Source organism: Suricata suricatta, chromosome 15 (genome assembly GCF_006229205.1).
Source record: "Suricata suricatta isolate VVHF042 chromosome 15, meerkat_22Aug2017_6uvM2_HiC, whole genome shotgun sequence".
In the NCBI taxonomy this organism is placed as follows: Eukaryota; Metazoa; Chordata; class Mammalia; order Carnivora; family Herpestidae; genus Suricata; species Suricata suricatta.
The window spans coordinates 45,108,178-45,117,062 of record NC_043714.1 but is presented as its reverse complement, the minus strand read 5'-3'; the positions used below and the strand labels follow the sequence as shown (position 1 = coordinate 45,117,062).

The window sequence follows — 8,885 nt, the reverse complement described above, 5'->3', positions numbered from 1 at the left end:
GCTGAATTTCTTCATTTATAGAGCAATAGCTAACATGTATTACGAATCTCTGTGTAGTGAATAGACTATATGATGGCATCCCGAATCCCTAAATCCTGGGATTCATGGCTTTGGGTAATTTCTTCACCTTCAGTGTGAGCAGGACCTGTGACTTCTAATCAATAGAATATGACAAAGGTGATGGACTGTGATTATATTATATATATATAAAGCGCAGTTTCTCTAGGAGACTCGTTCTAAGGGTTTTCTCCCTGGCTAAATTTGAAGACGTGGCCATATTAGAGGAGCTAACATGTGGCAGGGAGCTGGGGGCAGCTTTTAGGAGGTGAGGATGGCTTTCATTCAAGAGTCAACAGCAGACCCTTCTCCAGTCAAGCTCTTAGGTGAGAATCCAACACGGGCTGACACCTTGATCTCAGCCTTGCAGAGAACCAGCAAGCCCTGTGCAGACTTGCAACCCAAGGAAACGGGAGATAAGAAATATATATTGTAAACTACATATTTTGTGGTCATTTGTTATGCAGCAATAGAAAATGAATATGCTCTGGGTGGCTCAGTCAGTTAAGTGTCTGGCTTCCACTCAGGTCATGTCTTCATGTTTCGTGAGTTCAAGCCCCGCATCGGGCTCTGTGCTGACAGCTCAAAGTCTGGAGCCTATTTTCAGATTCTGTATCTCCCTCTCTCTCTGACCCTCTCCTGATCACACTATCTCTCTCTGTCTCTCAAAAACAAATTTAAAAAAAATTAAAAAAAAGAAAATGAATATGCTTTGAGATAAATATTTCACAGTTATTATCTCAAACGATTTTCATGACAGACTTAAGAGGTTGATGATATTACTACACTAGTGTTTATAGATAAGGGGGCTGAGGTTCAGGAAAGCTGAGAAACTTGTCCAGAGTCACACAGTATGCAATGGTAGGGATTTGAAGGCAGGCTTCCAACTCTAGAGACCATGGTCTAAGATTTCTAGATTCTTGGTTTTGGAGACACAGCATCAACCTTTCAAGAAGTTTTTATCAATTTATAGTTTTACCAACAGTGGATAAGTGTACCTATTTCTCAATATTCTTACCAGTATTGACTATTTGTTTTAAAAATAATAAATTTACAAGTAAGTAAATCATAATTTCTAAAACTTGTGCTTTTTAAAAATGTGTCTTCAGATTTTTGTTTTCTAGATCTATTCTCTTTTTCTAGAACCATTTATAGATAGCACTCTCTTTGGGTATTATGGGAAGAGAGGTAAGTTAGTAAGGAAGCAGATCCAATTTTTGTCTTTTTAAGTAAGAAAAATAAATTATTGATTAAATTAAGCTCTTGAAATGGCCAGAGAAGTGAGACAAACTGGCCTTTTGAAGCCTAATGCGCCTGCGTGTTCATGGACTACATTCCAATTATACAGCCTGTGAGTATAAGAAAAATTCATTCCTATCTTGGGAAGGGAAATACTAAGGCCTCTATGGATTCTGTTTAGTCACTTACTAATGTATATCTTCTCTGTGCATGGGTAAACAATCTCTGGATCTCTATGATTAATTTTCTCCCTTGTGTCTTCCTAAAAAACCACAAATTGTGCCTCACCCAGTAATGGTCTGAATATGCAAAGATAATAGCTTGGTAGCAATTATGTTTAGAAGGCAACATTTTTTGATAGATTTAAATTTCTCTTTTCCCTTGAAATAACACTAGATAGTTATGAAGTTTGCAGATTTACCCAAGGACAAAGTACAAAATGACTGATTTCTGTAGTAATTTTCCATGACATTGTTATTAGAGAGCAGATGTTTTCTTTTTCTGAATGAAAACAAAGAAATTATTTCAGTTCATGAAATCACAACCTTTAGATACGTTTCAATGAGAATGGAAACAGTTCAATTAGGAAGACACTCATTTTTGTGGTGGTGTGGTTGATGCTAAATGTAATGGGAAAAACAGAATGTAATACTCAGATTTCAAAAACCCTTTAAACAAAACATTAAATCATTAACCAGTTAATTAATGAGATAGATTGCAGCATTTCCGAAATCAGGAATCTAGAACATGTAATTACACTACGAACATGTTTGTGGGAACAAACATTACCTCCCCAGGCTGTGGAATGTTTTATGATTGAAGTATCACTGTACCTCCTTAATTAATGTTTTTAAAGATTTTATTTTTAAATAATCTCCACATCCAACGTGGGGCTTGAACTCACGAGTTTGCGATCAGTAGTTGCGTGCTGTATGATTGAGCCAGCCAGGTGCTATACCTCCTCCCTAATTATATAGATTGACTTATCATGATGAAGCTGATGAAGCTGATGGTTATGATGACTAATGGTGACAGCTGCTCCTTAGTAAGGGCTTGCCATGTGCCAGGAATATTCCATGTATTTCATTTAATCTTCATGACAACCAAATGAATACGTAATTTTATCCCCATTTTACCGATGAAGAATCCAAAGCTCAGAGAGGTTAGGGTTGATCAAGGTCATGTGGCTTGTGGGAGTCAGAGATAGGAATCAGATTCAGGTATGCTTGACTTCAAAGACTACTAACTTTGTTAAACCAAATTATGCAACTCCACAAAGTTGGGTTGGTTTTGGATTAACTCAAAGGACTGAATCTCACATTTTGATTCCAGAGACACAACCAAGACAGGATCACAGACAAAGGTCTTTTCATTTTCTTCTTCCTTCTCAGGATCACCTTTCAGGCATTTCTCTGACACCTGAAGATACACAGGCGTCTGTAACCCCACTAAAATGCTTATGACTTGAAAATACCCTCTTGGTATCACAAGTATATTTGGATTATTAGACACTGTGGGTGAGGCCAATGGTCCCCTTGCTTGGAAAGGTGATAAACCTGGCTGTTCCACCAGAACTCCGCTCCTTTTCTCCACAGCAGACACCCACCATGGGAACTGTCCATGGTGGTTCCTTGCAGAATGCCCAAGTCATATTAGGACTTGCTAGTATTAAACATGGTGCTGAATTTCTAGTTGATGTCTCTCTCTCTCTCTCTCTCTCTCTTGTTCCTCTCTTTTTTCCTCCCTCCCTCTCCTTTCCTCCCTCTCTATTTATACTTATGGGTTAGATGTATATCTGTATAACTTGTCCTCTTACATTATGGATTTTGAGATTCTCATTTTCAGATGATTAGAAATAGCAATATGCTTATTAAGTGCTAAAACAATAAAATAATGATCTTTCATGAAAAAGATCATAGGATATCTGTAACATATTCAAAATATATGGAATCTTTATATTAAATGTCTTATGTGGTTAATCTTTAAATCCAAGGATTTAAAATGCAAAGAGCACTATGGTTATCGGTCCAGTTTGATTGGATTTGTGAGTATATGGACCACTCTTTAAGGAGAAAAATAAATGGCCTTACTGTGGTAGACTATACTACTGTTTACGTGTAATTTTGGTGATCCTCTCTATGGTATCTCTGTCTATGGGAAGATTATATATCCCTTCTCTGTTGTACTCAGAAGTGGTCATGTAACTTGCTGTGGCCAATCTAATGCAGGCCGCTTCTGAGTAGAAGGTATAAGCCAGCATGTGTGGTCCACAATGCCATAATGAGACTGCTCCATTAGCTTGAGTCCCAAGGTGAAACTAACTGGATCAGAGCAGACCCTGATCCTAACTTGATAGGTAGAATACGGGAGAGACAAACTTTGTTGTAAGTCACTGGAGTGTTTAGAGACACTCATTGCCACAATATAACCTAGTCTATCATGACTGGTACTTTCATCATCTTTCATTTGCCACTGCAAAGCCCTCTCAGGAAGAAGCAGCCACAAAATAATTTACTAGTAGTGATAAACAGTAGATTTTGAATTTAATATCATAAAATCCATGTGGATTACAAAATTCTTGACCTTCTTTTCTCTTTGCTGGATTGAACCAAGCCTTCTTTTCCATCCTAGGATATTTGTAATTGTGCTTCAGACTAGTCTCTTGGCTGCTTATATTAGTTATCCTAGGCTGCTATTACAAATACCATATATTGAGTGGCTTGAACAACACTAATGGATGCCTAACATGCAAAAAAAAAAAAAAAAAACATGGGTGGCTGTGAGAATTCCAGTCACTATGCATAATATTTCCCTTTAAAAAACAAAGTTTCCTAATTTCAAAACAGAAGTTTAATTTCACCTAGTGTTAACCTAAAATTAAAGTAATTCCTTGTTTTCTTTTCCACTGTGTTTACTTTGTTAGAATGAATGGAAGTTTTAGATCTTATTTTGAGTTCCTTTGGAAACAGATCCTGAGTCAGAGAGTTATATGCAGAAGGCACGGGGAATGCACTTGAGACATATATTTATAAGGATATGAGGAAGGCAGGATGGGTCAGAGTGAGAAGCTAACCAGCAACATGGTTGCAACTGAGGCTTCAGGTCATCCTTTGAGGAGCCCTGGAGAGGGGGAAGCCCTTTATGGTTGTGCCTCATGGCAGCAATGGGATCTGGCCTTCATAATCAGTCATTTGTGGCTGTGGGCTGCCCTCTGGGAAGAGTCATAATTCTGGCAAGGTGTAACCCTGTGGCTGAGGACAATGTTTAGTGGCGGACACAGCTGTGAGTTGTCAGCAGCTGATGTTAGCAGCTGGGAGAATAAGTGTATCTCCCAAGAGGAGATCTGGGTGGAGTACCACAGAATCCATTGCAGCCCACCCTTGTGCCATTTCTATTGACTAGCTTCTGATAGTTTGTTCCACCTCGGAGCAGTTTTCTCAGGATTCTGGTTGGTTGTGTGTTCTGGGGAGTGAGGGTAAGTGGGGCTACTGCTACTTCATCCCTTGGTCTCTTCAACACATGTATTCAACAAATTGGGACATAGCTCCACACAATGGTCATTCATTTGGAATGGCACCCAATCCTTTCAGTTTATCATCTCTGAGTTAGCACCTCAGTTATATCTTTAAGAGACGGTTCTGTTGCTGTCAGGTTGATGGCTTCTAGTGGTGTGCAATCTAATAGGATCAATGGATGCCAGGGTCATGTTCCCATTACTCTACCTTCTTTCCTGGAGAATGAGTCTCTCATTTGAAGACAATGTTATATGGCATTCCACATAGGTGATCAGACCTTCTGCAAATCTTTGGTTGGTTATTTTGGGCCTGGGCCCTGCAGGAAGGAAAGGCAAATTTATGTCCAAAATATGTATTGATTTCAGTCAAGATAAATAGCTGCCTCTTCCAGGGTGAAAATAGTTGATCTCTGTGAGAGATGGTGTCATGCCAGGGGCTTAGCTCTGTTGCTGACATGTTGGACACTTAGCAGTGACAGCAGCTAGATCAGCTTTGCTGAGCGGAAGTTCGTGCTGTCGGGCATACCCTTCATCTCTACCACATCTATCAGTCATGAGTCTATGATTCCAACTATACGGTGGGTGATGTTAGAGGCTGGCTGATGACAACTGGCCAGTCATCCTGTCTATGTGGTTGTTTACTATCTCTTCCATTGTGGATGATCTCTGTCAGGTGTTAGGATGTAATACATTGATTTTTTTTTAATCAACTATCATAAGTCCAAATGTCTCTTTCTCAGATCTTTTTGGCCCTGGTATTCCAATCTTTCTTTTTCTGTTACCAGACCAACCAGCCAAGCTCTTGCCACTCGCCACAAGCCTGTATGTATTCTTACATCAGTTCATTTCTTTTTTCCACACATCGTGGTGACTAGATACACTGTTTGGGATGTTGTGCAACAGAGGGTTTTCCTATCTCTCAGAGTCATTACTAACTGGTGTTGTAAATCAGCAACAGGCTCACACCACGCTGTGAGTCTATTAGATCCGTCATAACAAAATACCACAAAGTGGGTGGCTTAAACAATAGAATGCATTTTTCACAGTTTTGGAGACTGTCTCAGACTAGAGTGCCAGCATGGTTAGGTTCTCGTGAAGGCCCTTTTCCTGGGGAGACAGCCACCTTCTTGCTGTGTCCTCATACGGCAGTGAGAAAGATAGAAGAAAGTTCCTTGATGTCTCTTCTTACAGGGGCATTGATCTCATCATGGGGGTCCTACCTCATGACCTCATCTAAATCTAATTACATCCCAAAGGCCTCATTTTTAAATACCATCACATTGGAGGTTAGAGCTTCAACATACACATGTTGGTGGGACACAGTGCAGTCCATAGCACAGTGCCGTCCATAGCCTTCTGTGTCTGCCGATCACTGGTCCTGCTTGTACCTAATACCTCTTCCATCTTATGATGGATTGCTTGCCTTGGGCAGAACTGTGCCCATGATGGGTTGATTGGTGTTCCATGTTCCATTTCTATGACGGCCTGGTAGCACACAAGTAGCTGCTTTTGAAATGTATGTAGTGCATATATTTCCCATAATGATTACAAATGACTTTTTATTCTTTTTTTAAAGTTTTATTTATTTATTTTATGAGACAGGGTGAAAGAGAAAAAGGGAGAGAAAGAGAGAAAATCCTAGGCAGGCTCAGTGCACAGCCCAGCACAGGGCTCAATTTCACAAACCATGAGATCATAACCTGAACTGAAATCGAGAGTCAGACGCTTAACCGACTGAGCCACCCAAGTACTCCACAAATGACTTTATAAATGTATTCTAGTGATTAAAAACTGGCTTTCTAGTACCTTTGTGGTAAAATCTTTACTTGCTCCTTACAGAGAACCAAGGCCTCCGAGGACCTAATTTCTGCCAACTTCCTGTCCTCATCACTCTTGTCACATGCAGACACATACTCTATGTTCCAGCCCTGCAGTTTCCGCATAGTCCACACATGCATCAGTCAGGTTCTGGGAGGAAATAGATGATTCATACAAAAGGGATAATTTAAGAGTTTACTAGACTAGTTACAAAGGTGTGGACAGGGTTAAGTGAAATGAGAATGGAAGGACATTACCACCTCTGGACCTAAAGAGGCAGCCGAGGAAGTCATTCCCAGGATGTAGAGTGAGATGGGTTCGCTCAGGGTGCTGTGACCTCCCTGCTCCTCAGGGAGGAAGCTGAGGCGGGGGAGGCTATACATCTCTGAACTTTGTCCCTCACTTCCCTCCATTCTCCACCTGGTGTATCTCATTGGCTGAAACCAGTTAGAATCCAGGAGGCAAAGGAGCTCCAGAGATGCATTCCACAGAGGCCATCCTCAGGGCAAGAGCAGAGTGGACAGGACTAGAGAGTGGATTTGGAGAGGCAAACAGTATATAGAACATGTACATGGTGCTTCATGCCTATGCGCATGTTTTCCCCTCTGCCCCAAATGCTTGTCTGACCCTGATCCCCTTTCCTTTCTGCCTTGTTCATGCGAAAAACTCATCTTCCACCATCAATTCTCATGTCCAACCTTTCAGTTCAGATAGCAGCTCATGCATGCCTCAGTTACCACATCAAGCATGTTGCACTGGTGGCTTATTTACCCACCAGTTTTCCTGTCAGAGGAGCTTACTCAGGATAAGAGCTGGGCATTTTGTGTCTTTCTACTCTTAGAGCCCAGCTCTATGCCTGGCACTTAGCGGGTGATCAATAGATATTTATTGGTGAGCATCTTTATTTCCCTGAAAGTGGAAGCTCCTTTTTTTGGTAGCTCTTTTATTTATTTAAAAAATTTTTTAATGTTTATTCATTTTTGAGAGACAGAGAGACAAAGCCTTAGCAGGGGAGGGGCAGAGAGAGAAGGAGACGCACATGAAGCAGGCTCCAGGCTCTGAGCTGTCAGCACAGAGCCCGATGCGGAGCTCGAACTCAGGAGGCATGAGATCATGACCTGAGCCAAAGTCAGACACTTAACTGACTGAGCCACTCAGGCACCCTGATTTGTAGCTCTTTTAAATATAAACTTGGGAAGCTTAGTTACTTAACAGAAACAATATCCCCTTGATTTCCATGTTGTGGCAAAGTTTTAAAAGCTCTTTCTTCTTCTGGCTTTTGGCTCAAAGGAGGCAAAGGTGCAACAGTCTTCAGTCATCCTGAATCTGGGTTCATCTGACATCAGCCACCTCCACCGTGCCACCTAAGTTTAATCCCAATGAAACCAAAGTCTTATATGTGAGGTGCACCGGTGGTGAAGTCGGTGCCACGTCTGTCATGGACCCCAACATAGTCTGTCTCCAAATAAGGTTGGTGATGACATCACCAAGGCAACCAGTGATTGGAAGGGTCTGAGGATTACGGTGAAACTGACCATTCAGAACAGACAGGCCCAGATGGAAGTGGCGTCTTCTTCCACTGCCTGATTATCAAAGCCCTTAAGGAATGCCAAGAGACAGAAAAGCATTAAACACAGTGGAAATGTCACTTTTAATGAGATTGTCAACATTACCCGACAGATGCAGCACCAATCCTTAGACAGAGAACCCTCTGGAACCATTAAAGAGATTCTGGGGGCCACCCAGTCTGTGGGCTGCCATGTTGATGGCCGCCACCCTCACGACATCATAGATGACATCAGTAGTGGTATCGTAGAACCTCCAGCAGGTTAAAAACTACAAAGGAAAATATTTCAATAAGAAAACCATTTGATAACCAAAAAAAAAAAAAAAGCCCTTTCTTATTTAAGGAGCAAAGTCACTTACTCTGCATCCCATCACTAGTGATGGCTGAGAGGTAGGGAGAACCCAGGTTTTCTCTCTTCTAATCTTTGTTGCTAATTCCTCTTGTTACCAGATATCCCTAAATGAAAGTGGGCACATTAGATGGCTCTGTGGAGACAACTCACGCAATTTTAATAGGTGGCAATGTCAGAGGGAAGATTTGAAATGAATGAGGTTAAATGCCTTATTGAAGAAAAATGAACCAACTTAATAACCTCTAACTTTGCTGGGTCAGTAAGCGTTGAATTCTAAAAAGGGAAATATCCAGTTATGTGGGCCAGGTGTTTTTATTTTCTTTTCTAAAATGAAAATA

At 41.0% G+C, this 8,885-nt stretch overlaps 1 pseudogene; it reads left to right on the top strand.

Annotated features, from left to right (window-relative positions):
• Nucleotides 1–7,865: 7,865 nt before the first annotated feature.
• LOC115278831 lies at nucleotides 7,866–8,461 on the top strand (annotated as a pseudogene).
• The last annotated feature ends 424 nt before the right edge of the window (nucleotides 8,462–8,885 follow it).